Below are 23,966 nucleotides of genomic sequence, written 5' to 3'. Positions count from 1 at the left end.
AACAATAAACACATGCACACATTAGAACCACCTGCAGAAGTGCTGCCTCTCTAGTGATGGAGAGCTGCTTGGAGTGTGGTGACAGGAGAGAAGGCTTAGGGAAGCAGGGAGAGTGAAGTCTGAAAGGAAATGAGCTTCAAGCTTGTTTCTGCTGCTGTGTAACAACACTACACACTGCAATTACTGAGTAAGGCTGTTCAACAGGAAAATCATTGCCTCAGTGCAAGGTTAAAAACCCTGTCTTTGAGGCAGTAGTGTTGTAACACAACTGCTGTCAGGACACAGGCAAGCCACTGCTTATAGGAGGAGGTACTATATTATTAGCGCAACTGGTATAGTTGGAAAGAGTAAGTCCGTTTTCCCTAGGGCTTTTTACTTCTCAGGTGGAATCATGTCCTTAAACCATGTCCTTTCTCATTCTGTTCTCTTATTTCCAGCTTTTAGGCTGACATTTTAATGTACTTTTCCTGCCTCTCCCTAAAAACAGGGCTCCTGGCCTTAAGTGTCCAAGATACTGTCTTATAGTCAGCCAACAATTAAATAAGCTACCAGATTTAAAATGCAGAACTATAACCCATTACTTTTAGAACATCTATAAGACTTGGATGATTACCTCCAGATATACCTTCCAATCTCAACTATTTTATGATTCTATGGTTATAACTTATAATCTTAAAAATTCACTAAAATTCTGTCTGCTGAGAAAAGAGAGAATCCTAGCAGGTCTGAACAATTCCTTGGTTTTGCCATTCCTTTTTCAGGCTCTTGACGCTACTGTTGAGGAAATTCCCCACAACTGGAAGGAGCAGATGTCTGGCAGTCAGAAAGAAGTGAGTTCGTTATCTTGGTTTATACTCAGTCCTTAAAGATTTTCCAAATTTTCTCTCCTTTAAAAACCAAAGCATCCCAGAGAAATACATTTTTGTATTGGTGGTTAGCAGAAGGGATGGCTCAGTTGAATTAAGCTGAGAAGCCATGCACTGGGTTTCAGTGAAAACAAACTGAGCCCTTAATTGATGCAAACTTATTTGGGGATCACTAAATATGTAATGACCAGAATCAGATTATTTTGGACCACAGCCATGTTGTTCCCTACTGTTGGTGCAGTCCTTTGAGCAGATTGCTGAATTACTGCTGTTCACAGCAAACACTGAAAAACAACTTCTCAGCTTTACTGTTCATATGCTCAGGAATCTCACAACCTCCAGAAAAGGACAAACAATAAAAATTGGTTCTCTTTCAGAGGTTCTGATGAGGGGAAAATGCAGTACCTCTTCTGTTATTTTTTTCTGGATTAAACTTAAAAAGCAGAGCTTTTCCATTGTTGTTTGTTTTTCTCTTAGAGGAGTCATTAAAACTGATTGCTCTGGCTGATTTACAAAAACTCAGGTTAAAATAATAAAGAACTAAAATGCTTACTGGGAGGATAATGCAATTTGCTTTGCTAGTTATATCATTGCAGGTGGGCACAGCTCTAAGTCTGAGCATTCCTACAGAAAATATCCTCAAAACATCATGCTAATAGACAATAGAAAACAGTCAGAATGGTTTTCACAGAAAGGATAATTCCTGGAGGCAGAATATTTGCTAGTGAATGAAATAAATTAACTTTTTTAATTAACACTGTCTGACTTATGCAGATATTACAGACTAACTAACCCCTTCACTTCCAGTTAAAAAATAGTTTGCTGCTTACAGGAAGAGCAAACTTGATTAACCCCCTATGCCATCAGGTAATTTTATTACTTGAAAGTCACAAAATATAAAGCAAAAGAAACTGTATGATCTGAGAATTTCTATCCTATTCCTCAATTTAATACAAATGTTCATAATTGCAATCCTTTTCAAATTGACAATACTTTATTGTAAATCAAACCCACACACATCTCTCCAACAAATACTCCAAAAAAATCCCTTATTACTTTAAAGCCAATGATCCAGCAATCAGCAAATGCCTGATGGGAAGGTAGCAGAGAATACTTGACCTGCATGACTTGAGCTGCGTAGCCTGTGACAAAATTTGTTATTACAGCTGTATTTTCAACACTGGAATATGACATTCACCCTGCTGTGGATACTTGGCGTAGTCTTTCCCCTTTCTTCAGGCTATTATTCCTAAATCCTAGGATGGAGTAAGAAAGACTCAAATGGATCATTTGGTGCATCCACCCGCCCCAAATCAACTAAAGCATTTCTGACAGATGGTTCTGTAACCACTCTAAAAACCTCCAGTGAGTAAGCTTCCCCAGCCTCTATATGCAATCTATTCTAGTCCTTAATTATCTTTGTCACTGGAGCATTCTTTCTACAAAGCTCCTCCTAAATCTGCTTTTGTTCCAGTTTAAGCATATTACTTTTTGTCTCACAACTTGAAGAGAACAGTTTGTTCCTCTTCCTTCTTGCAGAAACTTTTAAAATATTTAAAGCCTGCTGTGTGTCTCAGTTGTCTTTTCTTTGGGCTAAAATCCAGTTCCTTCCATTTTTCCTCACAGGCCAGTATGGTATCAGACAAAGCAGATAACAGGACAAGACAGAGAATATGAGGTCACTTTCTCTACCAAGACCTGGAATTCCAGTCTGAGGAAGTTAAAGCAGAATTAAAGGAGAGTCAAGGCACTTTCCATACAGAAATTCAATTATGCTCACATCTGAAAGCTTCTTCTACTTTGGCATTTCCAGGAGTCTTATCAAACAAGCAAACAAACAAACCAACCGACCAGCTACCTCTCAGCAAAGTGGCAAAGACAGAATTCAGAAAGGCTTAATGCAGCTATGATCACCTCTGAAACAAATTATGAAAGAACTTCAGGAAATGTTTTTTCTCACTTCTTCTAATCAACCCAAAGATTCACATTTACATAGTTACAATTCTTTCTGTTGGGAGAGTTTCTTCTTACTATATGGCAAATATTGTCCAAGTTACCATGACTGCTGGGCTGACAATCTCAGCAACCACTGGGTACAGCTGAGGTCTTTTCTTGCTCAGTGCATAGGAGAGTGTTAACACTTTCCCTGCCATTTGCTGAGATAAGCTCCAGGTTATCCAGCATACTTGATGCTATTAAAGTCATCCTTGTATTCCTGATTGCTTTAAAATTCATCCTGGGCATTCTTAATTGAGAAAGCAGCCTAACAATACTGCATATTTGTGAATAAACACATTATTGTGGAAGATCAGTTTTAAAAATTGGAGAAACCTTTTACATCCATTTTATTATGAAAGCAGACAGCATTACCAGCTTTTTGGTCATTTACTTTGTACATGTTAGAAGTGTTACTGACAAATTCAGTACTTCCTACAGTACCTGTGCCTCAGCAAGGCAGGTGCAAGCAGAAGCAGAGCTGTACCTCTGACACTAAAATCATGCAGAGGCACTTTTTTCACCAATACAGTGCATCCTTAAGAATATGGGCTTCATCCTTGCTCACATAGAGCTGTACAATATTTAAGGCCCACTACAAATGGAGGATGCAATTCCTCACTAAGATAAGAAAGCAATCTCAAAAGTAAATCTGCAGTTGGATGTACATGGCCAAGCCTCTTATGTTTCTTTGCTAAGGGTCCTGAGGAAGGAGACTGCTATCATGCCATGTTCAAAACAGTGTAGAGGAAAAAAGCATAGCTTCACAACATCTGATAGAGATTAGAAATGTTTGGTTGCATTCACAGGCAAAACAAGTTAGAAAATCCATAGCTATTTAGATAAGTACTGAATTTGAAAAAAAAAAAATCAAATGCCCCCTATTTTTCTCTCTATAAATTGACAATGGGATAATTTCTCTAACTTTTCTAAATGTTTACTCTACAAGGAAAAGTTGGAAGATAATTTTTAACGGATGTAAAACAGTGAGTATGTAGGAGAGCAGCTAAACCTCATAAGAATCCTTCTGATAATTGGGCTTGCTTTAATTGTACAGATGAGAAGTCAGCAAATAGCATTTCATATGCATTCTTTGAAAAAAACCCTGCAATTCTCAGTCCTAAATACTAGAATTCCAGTATCAAAGGAAACATATTAATCCTTCCAGCCCCAGTCTGCTTATTGTAATTTTTAAACGTATGACTGAAAAAATACAGATTTTTGATAGTCAGTGAAACTAGTAAAGAAAAAGAAAATCTAGTTTTAAATCACAGGCTCCCAAATGATGTGCTGGATCTCTGTTGCAGCTGTCCAGCTGGGGGTACACTGGACTTCTTTTCTAGATAGGGGAGAGGACTGTGAAGCAGAAAGCCAAGAAACAATTTCCCTCAGGTCATCCAGAGGCAGGGACAGAGCCATGATGCCTGAGTTTCAAGCCTGTGTTCCTCTGACTGCTAATATCAGGAACATTTACATCAGTGCAGTTTGCTACTGTGTCACTCTAGGATCAGTACAGGCAGTTCACACGATCTAAAGAGAGCAAGCAGATTAATTTATGTGATCAGTATATGTCAAAGTGTAAATAAAGTAGCTGCAAAATAAACAGGGAGGAAAACCTTACGTTCCACGTTGGCCTTGAGCGCCTTGCTTTATAACCAATGCTTAATTCAGTGTTAGGAAGTTTAGGGTAATTACCTTCAAGGCAGAGATGTCTGTCACAGTGAGTCCTTGCTCGACCCCTGATGGATGACATTGACAGGCACTTGGCATTTCAGGACAGTCCATGCAGCACTTTCAGGCTGTACAAGTGGAAAAAAAAAAGAAAAAAAGCAATTACGATCACCAAAGACACAAAGCTCCTTCTGCCTTCATCCTTATTCTATGAGCATTCCCCCTTCACCTTCCACATTATTAACCATGTTTTTAACAATGGAATAAAACCTAGCACAGAAGCCACTCATTTGAGGCAGATGGGAAATGTCAGGTTGAAATCACAGGTTGGAGTGTGAAAATATAAAAGAACTCATGGTCTTTGCAATTTTTTGGTCTGATTTGTGAAGAAAGTATGGATACCTAGGGGAAACATTCATTCTCCAAATGGCTTTGGCTAGCATAACTCTAAGTAAATACAGAAGCATGCCCTTTCTCTCTTAAAAATTTGGTAGTTGCATTCACATTATAATTGCTAAGTGATATTTGTGTTCAAAACAACACATTAATCATAAGAGACATGACCTTTAGAAAGATAACATTCTTGCTCTTTTTATTTTGTTTGTATTTACCTTGGGACAAGATACTGCATAAGTTAAGGTAGGTCACACTTAATACAAATGGAAGAAAGGCAAGAGTCATTTAAAACATGCCACCTATAATTTTAGCTAGGAAAAATTTAATTATATGGAATTGCTCCTATAAGGTTCAGCAGAGCACTGGCAATCTCTAGGCCAACTAGAACTTAATCCAGCTACTGCAGTAAGAGACAATTAAAAAATTCCTCTAAAAATATATTAGCAACAAAAGAGGGGCTGAGGAGAATCTTCACCCTATACTGGATGGGGGGGGAAGTACAGTGATAAAGGATGGGGATAAGGCTGAGGTATTTAATGTTTTCTTGGCCTCAGCCTTTAACAGTAAGACTGGTTGTTGTCCAGGTACCCAGCCCCCTAAACTGGAAGACAGAGATGGGGAGCAGGATGAAGCCCCCATAATCCAAAGGGAAATGGTCAGCGACCTGCTACAAGTGATGGGACGGGAGGAAACGGCCTCTAGTTGCACTAAAGGAAGGTTAGGTAGGATATTAGGAAAAATCTCCTCACCAAAAGGGTGTTCAGGCACTGAAACAGGCTGCCCAGGGAAGTGGTTGGGAGGTATTTAAAAGATGTGTACATGTGGAGATTAGGGACATGGTTTAGTGGTGGTCAGAATATCTGAGATGGAAAAAAATGTATCAAAATTAAAAACAACAACTTTCAGAACAAGTTTTTTTTCTATGTTGTTTGAAGCCTTTTATCCAGACAAAAGACACAGGTGAAGCTGTAATGATATCAAAGACCTCATTGTTCCAATATATCTACAGAAAGTTTGTTCTGTTTTGCTCCCTTCAAGACTCTGTATCATAGAGGTCATTTCAATGAAAGTCAAAATGAAAAAGGCTGAAGAAAATAGGCACTCTTTTACACTTGTGCACATGCATGAACATATCTATAATTCATTAAAACTTATGAGAAAAGGGATCAGAAAGGAAAAAAAAATGAAGTTAATTCCTATCAACCATCCAAGCTTTTTGGTATGAAGGGGCTTAGATCAGTACCCTGCATTTGCAAATCCCATCCCCCATAATATAATTATGTGATCTGTCAGAAATGAAATTGCATGTCATGAAATACTGCACAACTCCATAAATAATTAGCGTTTCTATTTTCCAAAGCAAATTGATAAAACTGGTATTTGGCTTAGTTTTTGCAGTCCAAGAAGCTCTGTTAGGCTTGTGTTGGTAATTCAATCTTCCACAGCTGGACTGACAAAAGCAGAGATTTTCAAACTGAACCCTCTTGCCAGCATGAAGGGCAGGTTAGATTTAGAGGAGTTATGGGAGGTTCAGAGTCAACAAAAATGCCTTTTAGGACACAACAAATAGTATGAGGATTTTTAAATTCACCTTTTTTTTTTTTTTCCCTAAAGAATCTATTTAAACTAGCAATTCTTCTGTTTAATTCACTGAGTGGAATCCAATGGTTGTGTGGAATATACCATGGAAATTTCTGCCCATGTATTTCAGCAATCCTAAATCAGGTGTCATTCGCACCAAACGCATTCTGCATTTTTGTGATACTGACATAACCCTCCAGAGAAACCCCAAAGGAGTACAGACCTCAGTGATCAATTGATTCTGAAAGCAGATCTTGTCCTTGCATTTGAAAGCTGTAATTCTATGACAGATACCCATCTGTGCATCTCAGTCACACATCAACCTAGCTTAAGGTCAGATATTTCTGAAAAGCAGATATTCACTTCCTAGGAATTAAAAATAGAAGCAAACCTAAGCAGATACACATTTAGGCAGCACTCAGCAAATACTACTTTAGAATGCATGCAGGAATCATAGAATGGTTTGGGTTGGAAGGGGCCATGAAGATCATCTTGTTCCAATGTCCTGCTATGGGAAGGGACACCTTCCCCTAGACCAGGAATCGTAAGTGACTCCTCTGATTATTAAGCTGGAGATTCTGGCCAGACTACCAATAATGTCATCTGAGTAAGGCTGGCTGCTTGCTAGAAACATGACAGTTTAAAACAAGGCAATTGTCAATTTTGGCCCAATCTTTGTTACTGGAGAATGACATATAAATTAGGAATAGAACTGCTCAAAAATCAAAACCATCCTGCAGGGAGTATCATACTCATTCACATGGAAGAAATGAGTCTTGGCTTATTTCAGTCTTGTTTGCCAGGAAAGCAATTCAAAAATCATCCAGATTAAACCTTTATCAATTTTAGCTGTCTGTATTTCTATTAGTATATCGAATTGTTTTGGGACACAGACTAATGAGAATGACACAGCAGCTATAATTTGATTCTGATTTTGTACAGTGGCATTATTTGCAGGTGCTTCCAAAAAATCCAAACACTGATTTGGACATTCAGAGAAAGAAAAACAGAGGAAAATAGATTAAAAAATAATCACTTAAAAATGCACACTTGTCAGATAAGGTAGTCACATTACTGGGTTTCCCTCTAATAGACTAATTTAGGTTTAAACTCCAGATCTTCTTTTTATTTATCTTTCACATGGCAGATGAAAATGAAATTTCCTCTCTGCTGGAAACTGAAGGAAGATTTTTATTATTTTTCTCATTAATAATCATGTATGACATTCTGTCAAGGAACAAAAAAAGACACAGATCTATATTCCAAGAAGTCATCTAGCTAATTATATCAATATGCTATTATTAATACACAGCTTCTGACACAAACTGAATTATTTCACACTGTGTGAAATTTTAACCTTACTTTTCTAATAGAATATGCTAAAACCAAACAGACTTCATCTACCTGAGTGCAGAAAAGACAAGAGGACAAGCCACAAATAGCAGGTATTAGCGACTGTACCACGTGTTCTTCAGGAAGAGGCACTGTGGTGTTGACTGCAGCATTTACATGCCTATGTAGGTTATACTGGTCTAAAATAGAAATGTGCAGGCAAGTAGGAGAATTCATATCCTGAGAAAGGTGACACAGAAATGTCTGTGTGTGATTTATTGATTTGTAATGCCGAGTAAGGTCAGCTCAGCAGCAAACAGATATCTTATAGTAACTATGCCTTTCTCTTGGGAATACACAAAGAAATTTCTGGTAGCCAGATAGGAAGCATAACTTTTCAGGTTCACAGAAACTGTGCATGAATATGGTCACTACAGAACCCTATTTGCATGATTAAAAACACATTTTCATACATTTCTTCGAGCCATAGAGATCACCTGAATATGTATGAATTTGGGACAGAGCCCATATTGCCCTCCTTCTAACTTGCATGCTTGATTAACCCAGAAGAGTTCACAAATATGTCCATCATTATATATCTCTGTTGGTCTTAGCAAATGGCTTTTAAAAAGAATACATTGTGGAAAAAAAAAACCAAACCAGAAAACCAACCAAACAGGAAATTCTGTGGCTATAGCTTTCCATAGCCTCTACTCCTACTATCTGCTGACAGCACAGTGCAGACCAGATTCCCTTTCAATATCTGAACCTTGGCTGTCTGTCTTGTTAGTTGACCACCAGGAATGACATGCAGGATACCGGAAGGTTGGTTTGGAAGCTGGGCAAGATGCCAAGAAAGTTGTGTGGCAGCCACACCAAAGCCCTTCCATTTCACAGTTCTACCTTTCCAGAGACTTGGTAAGAGTTAAAAGAGTACAAGGAGTGTGGATTGAGGTTTAACAGCAGTTCAGATGTAGCAGCAATGATCTACATGTGCCATGACACATAACTCATCCTCTGAGTGCTGCTCCTAGTTTTCAAAAGAAGCAATGAAACACCCCTGGCTCCAAACACTGAAAAAGAGTATAAAACCCAGTGTGCCATGAGAACCAAAGCACCATCAAGGGGATCAGCAGATCTAAATGAGTTTTTAATGGTAATAAGTGCTGCCTGACCTTTCCCATTAACGAACTCACGTGTCTACAGCAGACACTGGAAAATTCACAGTGCACTAGCAATAGGTTAAGTGTACAAAGTCATACTTTAGAAAGAATTAATAGTCCCCATTTCTAAAAACAACTGTTTTTCAGAAAGACAATTTTCAAAAATGTTCTTGAGGTCTCTACCATCTCAGATCTGAAAAATACCACCGAAAAAGCATTACGCTGATGTAGAAAATCCCCCAAACATGGGACTTGCGTAGAACTGGGCAGAATTACCATGCAACTGGGACACAAGCCTGCAGCAGAGAAGTTACCTCCAACAGAAATATCTATAGCTCTATTAAGTAGTTCCAACAGTGATCTAGGACTCTGGAGACTGGGGTTCACTCTCCTGCTTTGTAGCACAGAACCAATAAAGTCTGATGAAGTGACTTCATGCAGCTGTGCCTAACTTCTCCTTACTTCTCAGAATGAAAAAAAGACACATTAGGCAATTCATTCCACATGCAGTAGGACAAATAAAGCTTCTGGGTGTATACACCTTTCCCTCATTTGCTACAGGGTATCCATCTTTTTTGTGTGTCTCCATGACATCTGTGCCAGACCGGAATATGTAGTACCTAGTTCGAATAACAGTTGGCCAGCCAATGTCTCCTTCCTGACTGGCACACCAGCTGCTTCCAGGCATATGTACAACAATTCAATTCTGCCAGCCTGACCCTCAGTAAACAATTATTTATGGTTTTCTACTCTATGCAGCTTTCACTATTTTTTAATCAAAGTACTATATTCCCACTCTGACATTATTACCCTTTGAAGCTAATATTACCTCGGAATATTGTCCCTTAAATCAGAAAAGAATGAATCTTATACCTCCTGGATCTGCAGAGTGGAAAGGTTAGTTACAAACAGGTATAGGGATACAAAGGGAAAATGAAAGAGAAGGATGCACTGCTTATGAGGTGTGTGTTTTGAAATGGTAAAGCATTATCTATCTCAGGTAGCAAGATATGTACTGATCATTCTGGCCTGAGAGTACAGGGAAAGGAAAAGGTTTCTAAGTCAGGTAAAGTATATCCCTTGTGGACTTAGTCTGAGGTGTCCCATTCACTTGTACATTTCATGATTTTGGTTCTTTTGTGGCCATAAGGGAGGACATATCTAAAGTCTGCAAGGAATCTAAGGACCTCGTGAACTTACACAGCTTTGAAAGGCACAAGGCCTTTTCTTCTAAGAAAACAGAATTCCAGCCAGTTTAATTATGACAATACGGACTTTGGCACCTCAGGCTGAAATTCTGAAAACCTCCTTTACACATCCAGAGTGAAAGCACGTAGGTAATGCCAAAGGGACTTCTTTTGAAATGGCTTGTGGGCAGGTGAAATTGCCTGAAGAGCATTGGGAAAGAAAGCATTTGGACCCTGCATGAAGACTTGCAGTGAGAATTCAGTTTAAGCATGTGCTCCTAGGCAAGTGATAATTTTCTTAGTATTGCCATTATGCATTCTTTCAGTCCATAGCAAGAAAAAAAAATCTGAAGCTGGTTTTAATTGCATTACATAAAATACATGCATTATTACTTAATTCATTTCAATACAACTGTCAGCTTGCATGTTCTTACTCTTTCTGAGATCCTGAAAGGCAGAAAGAAGCCTCTAACACACTAAAATAAAGGTCAGCACTTTATTGCATCACTTTGTCTTTGCACTGCTCTTTCATCCAAAATATCCCTTAAGGGTGTTCTCTTTACTAATGTGTATCTACTACCCAGTCAATAATAAGAAGACTGTGTGTATATAACATGATCATCTTCTGACCATTGCATAGCTGCTGCTAGTAATCAAAGTGAACACAGAAATTCACCATTTTCAACATAAAGCCACATTTTCAGAAAGCACTAAGCCCACGATTTAAGTAAGAGAGATTCTGTGTGATCTCTATACCAGAGATCATCCAGAAACTAGAAATACCACAGCTGGTAAAACAGAACATTTGCTTGCTGGAAATGCTTGGCTTCTTCACAGAATCACAGAAGCGCTGAGGCTGGCAGGGAACTGTGGAAATCATCCACAGGCCAACCTCCCTCACTCAAAGGAAGGTCTTCATCTTCTACTGCAGGTTGCTCTGGACTGAGCATACTCAGATTCTGAATAACTCTGAGGAGGGAGACTCTACAGCTTGTCTGGACAACCTGTCCCACTGTTTGATCATGCCTACATGAGAGAGTTTTTTAATGCTTAAATTTCTTGTGGTTAGCTATCTGCCTTCTGAGTTCTGAACTGTGTCAGAGTGAGTCTTGTCATTTTATGTTGTAAAAAGTCTTTTAAGTGAATTAAGACACAAGCAGCATGTGCAACATAATGATAGAAGACAACCAGCATCTTGGGATCAGCATTAGAGTATGAGTGTTTTGAGATGTACTTTGGTGAATGATTTCAGTGGGTTGACACAAGAACTGCAGAAGGTAAGCTGGTTTGTTTTGTGGTTTGTTTGTGGCAGTTTTTATTTAGAGGGATAAAAGAATTTTCTGGCAGAAACAAATGAGGTTTGATTAATGTCTACATTTGTCTAGTACATTGCAAAAGCCACAAGACCTTCAAACCATATTATGAACTGTTCTCGGGCAGCTCTGTAGAGAGTTGTGCAATAGTCAGAAACAGAATGACTTAAATGCACTAGAAAATGGTTACATCATTTCATAAAGATGCTTCACTTACTGTAGTTCATTTTATATTTTCAAATCAATTGTACTTCATGCTGAAAAATACATCAAGACTCAACTGCTTTTTTGAAAACAGCAGTGAATTTCTTGAGGGCAAGGAAAGACAAATCATTGACTTTAATAAAAAGTGACCTTGAATCTGATCTGGAAAACAATTTCCTATGAAAGAATAATTGTGCTGATCCTGTCAAACAATTACACAGGTGCTTCACCTTATTCATAGCAAGCCCCTGGATGACCATGTCATTCCTCACTATACAGAAGGGTTTCCAGGCAGACTCAGTACCCCCAGATTGCCATAAACCACCATCCCAGTGTGTCTGCACACCCATAAGAATGGACTGAGTGTTTTTGTCATCCTTGCATGGCATGGAGCCATCATCTAAATAACGTCAGTGTATATGCCTCATATTTGCTCCTAGAACACCATAATCAAGAACATAAAATAAGCCAGTGCCAAGTCAGGTCTCCCTTCACTTTTTTATTCTATGCACTTTTCCATAAAGTGATAAGAGAAGCATGCTGGTATTAGAAATCCAAGAACTTAACCACTTTGAAATGGCTTGGGAGGAGGCCAGATACCATGACTAATTTAAACCTCTGTGGTTTATTCAGACTCCTTATTGATCTCAGAAATCTGTGCTATTTCAGCTATTGTCCATCTTTGAAAAATTAAACTCTGAAACATCTTTTCATATTCTTGGAAAATACATAGTACCAGGATCATTATGAAAATTTTAGTAATTGATCATCACCATGTTGTCATTAAGAATTTTATATAGAAGCCATAATTATTTTTCTTTGCTTAACACTTCTCTCATTTCTTCTGCTCTTCACTGAAACACTCAGAATGTTTTAAGCCATATCACCTCACCCTATTCTCCTTTGTCTGCTCCTGCTCCTTCTTTTTCTTTTGCAAGACATGTGCATTTTAATAAATCTTTTAATTTCTATAATCTCAGAATTGTGATCTTTCTCAACTCCTAAACTCCTAAACGCCTAAACTCCTTCCATTTTGGTGTTCATAGTTGTCTGATACAGCAATGCCCTGCAAAAAATGCAATTTTCCAGACAGAGCCATACTGGAGCCAAGTCAACATAAATGATTAATTCCTATTCCATAATGCATGCATCCACAGTACTACTCAAAATCTGACCATTTGTGCTGCTTTGTTTCAAATTTAAGTTCCCCCTCCTGTATCTAATAACTCCCCATCTGCACAACTGGTTTACAGATTACTTGTAATTACTTGTTTAATTGTTGAGTATTTAGATTATTTTTCCTAAAACTGTTTTGCTTCATTTTTCTGAGTTGAAAATCACTTTTTTGCTTTCTAACCTTTCTATCACCTTTCTAACATCTTTAGCCTTATCTTCTAAAAAGGAACAGGAGCCTTTCTGTAAACTCTTTGGGCACTGAGTCTGATTTAATTCCATTTGCACCTGTTCCTCATGCAACCATGCATGATCAATATCACCAGACAATTGTATGATCACAAATTATATCTAGTGTGGACCTGCCATGTGGATAATTGCTCTCCAGCTCAGTGGTTTTTGATCTCACACTGTTATCAGCAAACTTTTTTGAACATGCCTCCCATAGATTTATATTTATAAATAATATACATGTGCTACTTTTCTAACATATTATTTACACTCTAAAAACATACATAAAAAAGGAAATGAAAAGTGAATTGGATAAAGGTGAAGTAAGCACTATTAAAAAAATATTTTCCTAATGGAACAAAATATTTTCTTCTACACCCCAGTAGATGGGAGTGCACTTTGGAGTGCACCACTCTAGCCCTTGTCCAGAATACATTTTCATGTACATCTCCAAAGAAGTGAGAAAACAATGTTCAATATCCCCTCTGTTTAAACCATACTAAGAGTCTGTGGCAAACTGAGGAAAAAAAGACCATTGCTCAGTCTAGCCTCATTTACCTAGTAACACTGCAGGATTGTTATTTCTGGTTTTATCTTTACATTATTCATCTTCTACAGCTGAAAAGAGGTCTTTGTAGCTCTGCATTTGAATGAATTAAATGAATTGGGATGCCAAACTTGACATTTTTCTTGCTCTTTTCAGCACATCATAACCTTGATTATTTATAAATGAAGTAAAGATGATTAAGATGAAGATTAATAATCATTGCTAATAGAAGAAATGAGGTGTTGTGTTCAGGAAGTTTCTCTTTTAATTATGTTTCCCTTCAATAAGTCCACAATAATTCAAACTACAACATACGAGACACTTTTGGCATATTTCATTTTTTATAGAACCTCCCATTTTGGAGACACTCCTTTTATAGAAAGATTTGTTCTGAGGCTTTTTTGCTTGGGTTTTTTTGTTGGTTTATTGGTTTTTTTAAAAATCTGACATAGACCAGGACTGTTAGAGAAGGATAATAACAAAATAACCTCCTCTGCTGTAAACATGATCAACACTGTATCTAAAAATATTATGAGCTGAGGTAGCAATAATTCCAGACTTTCTACGAGTTTAAGCATTAATATTTTTACATTATAGACTGCATTTTATTTTCAGCCAATGTTCATTTTGAATGAAATACTATTCACAGATAACCACTGATATCACACCACAACTTAAGAGCTAAGTCACTTATACTTTTTACTTTATCCCTAGCACTTCATAGCATTTTGTAAGAAATGCACATTATAGTTACCAGACATACCTGGCATCCAAAAAGAGGACAGCTTCCCTGTTTGGTGTATTTACTGAATACCATTATACATTAATATCCCATTTTGGCTTAACTATTGGTTTTTGATTGTTACAATTAATGTGCAGCTCAATTCTAACTCCCATGGGGGAGGGAGGGGGTGGAAACAAACCACCAAACCCACCACCACTGAACAGAAAATTTATGCTGGAAACTTGATCAAAAGATAAACACAGTCCAAATAATAAAATAAAGAAAATTGGTAGCATTTTAATTAAACCAGCATTTAAAGTATTTTTTGATGCATTTCATTATAAAGAAAATACCTGTCAGGCATCCATAAATATTTGTTGCTTTTCAATGCTACAAGGAAAAGAAGCAAAAAATATGTTTTCTTCACCTGCTCTTCATGAGACTTTTCTTCTTTTCATAGATCAAAGGTCTTAGTTGGATTGTTTGTCTTTCTGTTTTGCTGCCATTGCAAACATCCTTCTGTGCTCCTGATAGCCTTCAATTCATTTCTCTGGGTTAGAGAAATATTACTCTTGAAGTTGTCTCATAAAGCTGTAGACTTTTTGTGTGTCTCCCTGTATATACCTTTTATTGCCTGTTGTGCCTATCATACTAAGGAACTCATTCCTGTGGGCTCACTCCAGGATATAAATCCAGAGAAGACCATGACATTACATTGGAACTATTTTCTGTACAGACAGCTCTACTTCCAGGGCAGGAGCCTTTTTCTAAAGAATGGAGGAGTAATTCAGATCAAGGCTTGACCAAGATAAATCAACATGGGTAACAATGCCCCCTGGTAAGCTAAAGTGTTGGTAAACTCACTGACCTTCAACCCTCTGTTGAGACATTTACTCTCCAATATCAGCATGGAACCACACAGCTAAAATTCAAATCCTTTTCAGCTTGGACAAGCTTTGAATCTATTTTTAAGTGGGTGAAGTGAATGTCTCTAAGTGGTCCTGGTAGTGGTGGTGAACAAACTTTGAGTTTGCTCTAGTTTGAGCATCAATGGAAGTAGGATGCTAGCACAGACAGACCCCGAAATCTTCATAGGTGTTACAGCCCAAGTCAGTACAAGTCTGTTGATCTGGCAAACTCCCTGCTGAATTTGCAGGACCTGTAGTGTACAAACTGACCTGACCTGGTGTTTACTGAGAGACTACAAATACAGAGTGCCATTTTTAGGTAGTAACTTTCCAGAGAAACTTCACTGTCTAAGCAATAGAAGAAAGTAGGGAGAAAAATCATCTCATAGTGAAGCATGGTGCCAGGTTTTGACAAACCCTGCCTCTTCCATGTCCCAGCCATGTTTTAGCCAGACTTGTGCTATGCCAGTACCATATAAACACAACAAAAGCTTTATGTCATTAACTGTGACACTACCCTAAACCACAACTTGGCCAGTACACCAGAATCTTCACCAAAAGCACCCTCCTTGTTATCACCTAGAGGGTATTTAATTATATTTGAATGTGTTTCTCAAGTCACAATGATTAACAATGTCCCAGTGACATTTTCTAAGCAATCAAGAGTAAAGTGCAGCATAGTTTCTACATCATACTAGAAAACAGCTTTTCACTTTGAAATGCATTTAAACCCCCCAAAAGGGAATCTAGGACTATGTTCTTAAACATGAGGTGTTCCTTGGGTAAGATATTTGCACCAACAAGTGATAAACAATTTCCCCTGTACACCTGAGAAAGATCTAATTTTATTTTTTTTTCAACGTACAATTTCATAATTACAAGATCCCTGCATAGAATTTAACACAGTATTTCTCCAACAGCTTTTGAAGAGAATTTAACTTGCATGCTGGAGATTTTTAAAGATTATAGATGCACAAAATACAAGGTCAGTGGGTTATTAAGGGCTGATGTGAAGATCAAAAGCCTTCAGTGATCTTTGGGTCAAGCAACCACAAGAGTCTTCTCTTACTCTGCAAGCAAAACCACTTTGGGACCTGATCAGATTTACTCAGCTCAATTGCCATAGCAAACCCCTAAAGTGCAATTGTTCAATGCCCCCCTCTTATCTTTGCAGCCTTGAAATAGCCCCTGCAGCCACCATGAGTGTGTGCTCAGGTAAAACATTAGCATAATGTAATTCAGGATATTCACACATAAAATAGGCTGGGTGTGTGAAACAAGCTTACTGCTTTCCAGAGAAATCAATGGGAATGTTGCCACTGATTTCAGCAGCCGCAGGATTTCATCCAAAGCACGTAATTCCATGTCCATCAGTGCAAACCCTCATGGTGGCTTTCAACAGAGAAAGTTGGGAGCTGTGGCAGCATGCCAGGTGGGACTGCTCTGCTGCCTGGACTGACATGAGCTGGCTACTCCACTAAATACATGCAGAATTTGTTAATTTTTTTTAACATACTGTGGTTATGTGCTCTGCAAGTGATTTGTTTATTGTAAGTTGGGTGCAGGCTTCCCTCAGAATATTTTCAAAGAACTACCCCAATTGAGAATAAAAGGTGTTGATAGGAGAGCTAATGATCTGTAGCAAATTTCTCAAAAATATCTGCTAACAGGAGGTCACTCTGTGCTCAGGATTACACCTTATGCTCTGTAATAGTGAACATAAACACAAAACTGGTGACAGAGAAATAGCATTGGCAAGTCTACAAACTGATCTGTCTACATTCATGTATCAATCACAACTGTGGTATAAAGATTCTGAGCATGAATCTGTCACCACAACTTCCAGATGATTCATTTCTTTTTGATGGGCTGAGCCACAACTCTGGAGTTGAACATCTCTGAACTTTAGGATATTAAAAATTGACATCAATATTATTATAATATCAGACACTAATTTTTCTTGAGTTGTAAATTTATGCTTTGGGGCACTAGATGTATTTTGAATACCTGCCAATGTCTCATTTCCTTTCTTTCTTCCTATAAATGAACATTTAGATAGCCCCAAGGCAGCCTTTGGACTGTGGCATGCTGCTTTGTTACCTGTTAAAAGCAATGCTCCTAGCTACAAAGAGCAGTGGAGGAAAAGGGACAATCATGAGCTTCTTCCAGTAAAAGGTATTTGCTTATAAGGCTTACAAGGTAAAATAGTTCATTTTTCACAAGTCACCAATTATTTGTATGACAATAAGGAGGGGTAGGCAGAAGCTAATTCTAAATATAAATGAAAATTTGATACACAAAAGCATTATTGAAATAAGCCTTCACTCAAAGTGGACTTTGATTGTAGACTAATTCTCTCTCCCTTTTTACAGCAAAATGCAGTTTTCAGAAGGAAAACTCTCTACTTGCATAAGCTATAAAAGACTTGAAATGCTTTTATCACTGTACTCAGGAAACCAAAGAAATACATATTTTACTCAAAAAGTAGATATCAATTCAAATATTTCAATCTTGTCTGAGTGGTGAGTGGGCATCATGAGTTTCTCTGAAACATTTTTTAAAGTGTATACTCTCCCAACAAAATGCAGCTATGCTTTTTTTGAAAATAAAAATACCATCAAAGGATAAGAACTGCAAATGAAGAGGTGAAAATGTGTGTGTGTGTGGGACTCTGAAAATACTAGCAAATCTTCTGGCAGTATAAATCCAGATGAAGGACATGACTTTCAGTGAACCTACGCTCTATACACTTTCTGCAAATGTGGCTAAACTTACTTAATGATTCTTTTTTACTTTTAATTCATTTGGCTGCAGGAACTTCTTCACCTTCAGTTTTCCTGGCAGATAAGTGCTGTTATTATTGCTGTTGCAAAAGCTGTTCCAGCTAGTAAGAGCTTTTCCTCTAATTAATTAACTAAGATCTTTTATTAAGTAACTAAGCTCTCACCGGCAGGTTAAGGGAGAGTGTACAGCTAAGGTTGGAAGCATCAGCTACAGAAGTTAAAAGGCATCATCACTTCTGCTGCTTAGAAGCATTGGTTGACCTCCTTCCAGAAAGATGAATTCCAACTACCTTGCATGGTATTGAAACTCCAGACATCATCAGCCAGAAGGAGCTGTGAAGACCTAAAAACCTCAGGCTTTCTTGGAGAGGAAGATCCCAGCCTGTCCACCATAGAACACAAGATGCAGTGAAAGGAGCTGGAACTGTGCTTTATTTGTAAGGCTCCTGTAACTCTGACACCAAAGGATCTCCACCATTCTCCAGAATATTAACCATGATCCTTACACCTGACATGAACCCTTGTTTTGTGTTCACGTAAATGTCGTGGTTTGCACATGAGAGATTTAGAGCTAAAGTAAAATTACAAATTAATTATCCTTCAAATTGAGCTTGTCTTCCCCAGGTTACATTCCATATCCATCTGAGAAGAACTGTGGTTGGAATGATAATATAAACCATCTTGCCAAAATCCTTAACCTCACTAGGTCTGCTAATTCAAAGTAACAAATGCTTCCTCACGCTCTCCCAATTTACATGTGAATTTTGTAATCACCTCCAGTTTTTTAAAAAGTGCTTCTTGCCACAGTGAGTATTAAAAGCTAAATCCTAAAAAAAAACCTATATGAGAGGAAATGCATATTGAAGCATTAAGAGGCAGTGGTAAGACTGTTCATTAAAATTGCTTAGTACCTCATCAGCCTCCCTAAAAAGTAAAGTCCAGGGCTCTCAGGAGATATGTAGGCACTTAAGCACATCAGAATTACATCTTCCGTCTAATGAACATTTACCTCCTTCTAAATGTCACTCTTGGAGGGAGTAACCAGAAAAAATGTCACAAAAGATAACATCCCTCATGGACATGAGGTAATAAAACCATCACTAGGTTCAGGTGGAAAATCATTATTCAGAACATCATAGAAGCCTTTCACATACATCTCCATCTGTGAAACAGTTGCCAAGTGTCCCCCAAAGTCAGCAACTGTTCAGTGTGCAATGATGGATTGTTTTTGTTTTACATTCTTTTTAAAAAATCCATGGCTTGAAGGAAAATAGGGAAAAGAATAAGATTGGGCAGGCCCCAAATCTGTTTTTTTAATCTTTTGTTTGTGATAAGATTTAATTTCCTTGCTTCCATTTCCTTACATTTCAAGGAGTTAATTACCCCAAAAGGGTGATTTTGTAATGATCATAAATATTAAGATTGATATTCATTAAAAATGTGAAGCACCACCTGAATGCTCAGCAGCATCCCTAACATTAAGCACAGATGAGCTGTACACTATACTCAGTGGCCCTGGGAAGCTATTAAAAATAGGTTGAAAATAGAAACTTTCCAAAGCAGTTACAGTTCAAGTCACTTTTACGAAGTGTTTAGATGGAAGTCTCTGAATTGAAAAGTTCTGCACATCTCAGAATGAGAAATGAAACTAAATTTTTGTGTCTGCTTCAAATCCAGTGGTATCCCAATTGGAGGCTTGTCAGAAAAGCTGATTAGGATAAATGCTCATAAATCATGACTAACCTGGTTGAATTAGCTCTTCCCTGCAGGCTTGTAAAAAGACAGAATTTTATCTGCTTCTCAGAGAGCCAGCCTAGGAGGCATATGATATCAGCTTTATAAATCTGTGCTGAAGCATGAGACAGAATAATGACAGTAGGATAATTATCACCACAAAATTAGAAATGCAAACTTACCTCCCTCCTTGCTGTAAGAGAAATAGTTGACTTTTTCTGTTATATTTGTCAAATATTTTAAACTCTGCACCTGATAAAGTACCATATAGCAAGAGCTGAATAGCAGAGCAAGGTAACTATGTCTTTAAGGGGAGAAAGATGGTTGTGAAATAGTTGCCATTTTGATATAATTATATATTTAATTATTTAGTGTTACTTGCAAGTTAAAGATAAAAATGGGAAAAGGTGAGGAGATATTTAGGATGAGATGCATCCCCAAGTGCTAAAGGTGTTGGCTGGTGTCATTACAATGGCACTTTCAATTATCTTTCAAAGGTCATGGTGATCAGAAGAAGCTCCCTAGGACAGGAAGAAATCAAATGTCACTCCTATATTGAAGAAGGGCAAGGAGAAGGATCTGAGGAACTATAGGGTGGTCAACCACAACTCAGTCTCTAATGGGGCGAATAATCATGGAAACTACTTTTAAGCATAAAAGACCAAGAAAGTGATTTGGACTAGTCAGCATGGATTTCTGAAAGGGAACTAATAAGAAAAGCAAGGTATCTGGTACCCTTCCTAAGGGCTGCTTTAGGAATAAGGGGAGAAAAAAGGGAATACTAGACATTAACTGAACACCCCCAACCTAACATTACTGTTAGCAGACAAGTCAAACCTACAGGAAAATATAATTAAACCACACAAAGTAAGTCTCATCAGAGTAATCAGAAAGGTGGTACACCAATGGCAAAATTATCCAGAGCAGAGGAGCCCTTTTGCTTAAGCACGTAATCCAAACCAAAATTACCCTAATTAATTTTCATTTTGAACAATATCTCTCTCACCCAGAGATGATCACTGATGGCTGTCAACATTAAACCACCATGACCATGATACTGATGCAGCTATCCCAGTGCCACCATATGGATGGGAGATACATTCCTTCAGTACTTGCTTTTGCCAGCATCATGAATGGAGCAGAGTCCTCACAGCAATAGCATGGCCTGTTACTCTGTTCACCCCAAAGGATGCTGAATGACTCCTTAATAGGAACAGGTAAAGAACAGGATGAGACTAACATAAAAGAGTGTAACATGGAATCTGCTCCCGTTATGGAACATACATTTCTTTGGTTATTGTTCTAAAAGCATTTTAAGGAGAAGAGAAGGACAAAGAAGGCTTATAGAGTGATCTTTGCTTTCTCAGGCAGAGAACATAATTTGCACACATATCATTCTAGCAAGAGAAGTCATAAAGATTAAATTGTGGCACTTGAATATTTGTCAGTAAAATGTTACTCCCGGCAATGCAGGAGCAATTAAAATAGAGTTGCATGCATGAATTTGCTAAATCCTTCTAAGTCCATTCTTAGTGGCATGAAGCCAGTACTTGCCTCCTGAGAGTAAGTCCTAATTTTCAAAGCAAAATGCACTTTTTATGTGTAGACAGTGACCAAATAACCTGCTGGAAGGCCAAATTGTGGAAGAAACCAAGAATCTTTTTTGAGAAACTGAGTAATGCAATTTGAATACAATAAGGTCTGAGCAGAGCCATGAGGACTCTGTTTAGACCTTCCAATGTCTGTAGTTAAATTCATGCCTGCTTCAGTGGTCAGAGGCATTGGTCCACAAGCCACAGGAGATAGTAAAGTGTAAACCATGCACAATTTTTAAAGAAATTTTTCTATTAGGGATTATTTAGCCTTCCATTTGTCTTCATTTAAAGCTCACAGAACCATTACAAATCCAAGGTGTTAAAAAGGCAAAAAAACCATGAAATTTTGCAAATTCTGAAACCACAGAAATAAAATGGGTTCTGTTCTAAAAAATACTACCAGTATATTTTCTGAATAGATGCGGTGAAAAATGGAGGTAATACAGTAAGACTGAAAGTGACTAAAAAAATGTAATAACTTATCAGAAGCTAAAAATACAATAAAATTATGGCATTTAATCTTAATTGCAGCAGTTGTTTTAAATATATTTTCTTTCCATTTGATCAAAAGCATCTATAGAAATGAATTACGATATAACCCAAAATAGCCAATTATAACATCTAAGCTGCAGCCATCTAGTTCAATATCACAGCTTTTTGAAAGCTCTTCCCAGCCTAGATCTAGATTACATTTGAAATGTAAAGTTTTTTGATTAAAGCGGGTGATTGTTAACCTCCCACTGCTATACTGCTATCAGTGAGTGTTCATCTTATTTAGGACGCCAGAAGAAAGGGAGCTGCTGATGCCTCTCAAAATCTGCAGAAAACTACACCTTTTAAAAAATATAATTAGATAGGGGAGAGAAAGAATAAGAGACTGAAGGTACATTTATAAGTGATAAAAGAAAAAAAAAAGTAGGACAAAGGAGAGAGTTGGAGGCATTCTTTGAAGTTAACTCCCTCAAATCTTGTAAAACACAACCTTAACATATTTCCTTGGTTACACAGAAGCCCATGCCCAAACCAAATCCTGCTCAAGGGCAGAGCCAAGACCACTTTTCCATCTGCATCACAAAAACCTTACTCTTTGCTGGAATCCTACAGGCTAAGAAGAGGAGGCAAGCTATAGGCATAAATTCCTTCAGCTTCCCCCTCCACCCGCTCACCTGCGATCAATAACGAGACTAACTCTGCTCACGTGCTGCAGAAAGCTGAATTCTGTGTGCACAACCCTTCCAGCTGGGGAATAGCTCCTGAACATGAGTACCTCTTCTCTGGTCAGTGACTGTGTTTATTACCTTTCACACTCACACTGTTGGACACGTTGGGCTTGTTGTTCACTGTGCAAAACCACAGTGCAATTGAGCACCACACATAAAATTCACAGGGATTAAGCAATGGGTGCATCCCACAACACTGCTTAGGAAGTACAAGTATTCTCTAAACTGGCAGACACACAGTTGAGAGAGTTCATTAAACATTTTTCTATGTAGGATGTAATAGAAACATGGAGTGAACAACCACAGACACAGATACATGAGTCAAGTAACTCCTTCACACCAGAACTGACACTTAGCTATACTGCTTATTGAAAGCTAGAGAAAATGAAGTTAAAACAGCTCTCTGTATCCTAGACAGCAAGTAGCCCTCAGCTGGTTCAGTCTTTTTGGTTTTTTGGTTTTTTTAAAACAGCTGAAACTTCATAGTTATGCATTGCTTACATAATTGAATTCAAAATACCTATTTCCAAGCATATATATAATAAAGCACTTTTTGGAAAAAGGAGGTCCTTGCAAAGAGGAGTTATCAGAGTGCAACAGTTGACAGAAGTCAGTACTTTGTCCCTGAAGGAGAGGATATTCAATGCTCTTGCACTTTAAAGCAATGATATTCAGCTGTATTTTAGGATAAACAGATATATAAAAGTTGGTTATTCACACTACAAAGTCAAATCATGGAAGATTAAGGTAATTGTTTACCCTGATAAATTATGGAGTCCAGAACACTTCATATTTGCTGGCATGATGCCAGGTAGTATTCATTTCTGTGCAGTTTTGAGAAAGAGGAATTTTGGTGGATATAATAGAGTTTCATACTTTGTCCTGTTTATCTGGTTGAATTTAATTAATTAGGCTTCCATATCAGTGATATGCTCTGTATTTATTCCCCTTGCAAATGTAACCCACTTATGTGCAGACAATGTAAAATGTGCAGAGCTCAACAACTTGGCTTATTCTTTATCTTTTGGCTTTAATATTCTACTATTGCTCTTTCCCAGGCAAGATTGCCCAGCAATATATTTATTTAGAAACTAAGTGGCATGAAAGGGGTCATAAAATTGCCTTCATTTGGTCAACACATATTCTCCCTAGACCAGGAAATTCCCTCTGCAAATACTTTCATACGGAGCTATGCCCTTATTTCTACTGTGCTCTCCTCTCAGATGGGGATGGTAGCTGTATGAGAGGAACACCTGGCTGGGGAGGCAGCAGAGCTCTTCCTCGAGTCATCTCCTCATGACAGAGAGCCAAGTGATAATACTAAGCCAGTGTTAAACATAAAA

The 23,966-nt window shown here is 37.9% G+C and overlaps 1 long non-coding RNA gene across 6 annotated transcripts in view; it reads right to left on the bottom strand.

Annotated features, from left to right (window-relative positions):
- Positions 1-23,966, bottom strand: part of LOC146435507 (uncharacterized) — a 241,431-nt gene that overhangs the window by 120,945 nt on the left and 96,520 nt on the right. For all 6 annotated transcript variants that reach the window (XR_014852977.1, XR_014852976.1, XR_014852979.1 and 3 more), the window contains exons 3-4: positions 5,678-5,788; positions 4,557-4,660 (exon numbers count right to left, since the gene is read on the bottom strand). This is a non-coding gene — a long non-coding RNA (uncharacterized LOC146435507). The remainder of the gene's footprint in view (positions 1-4,556; positions 4,661-5,677; positions 5,789-23,966) is intronic.

This window comes from Lichenostomus cassidix, chromosome 6 (assembly GCF_008360975.1).
Source record: "Lichenostomus cassidix isolate B80296 chromosome 6, HeHo_3.0, whole genome shotgun sequence".
Lineage (NCBI taxonomy): Eukaryota > Metazoa > Chordata > Aves > Passeriformes > Meliphagidae > Lichenostomus > Lichenostomus cassidix.
Note: the sequence above shows the minus strand (reverse complement) of the source record. Positions and strands in the feature narration are given on the sequence as shown.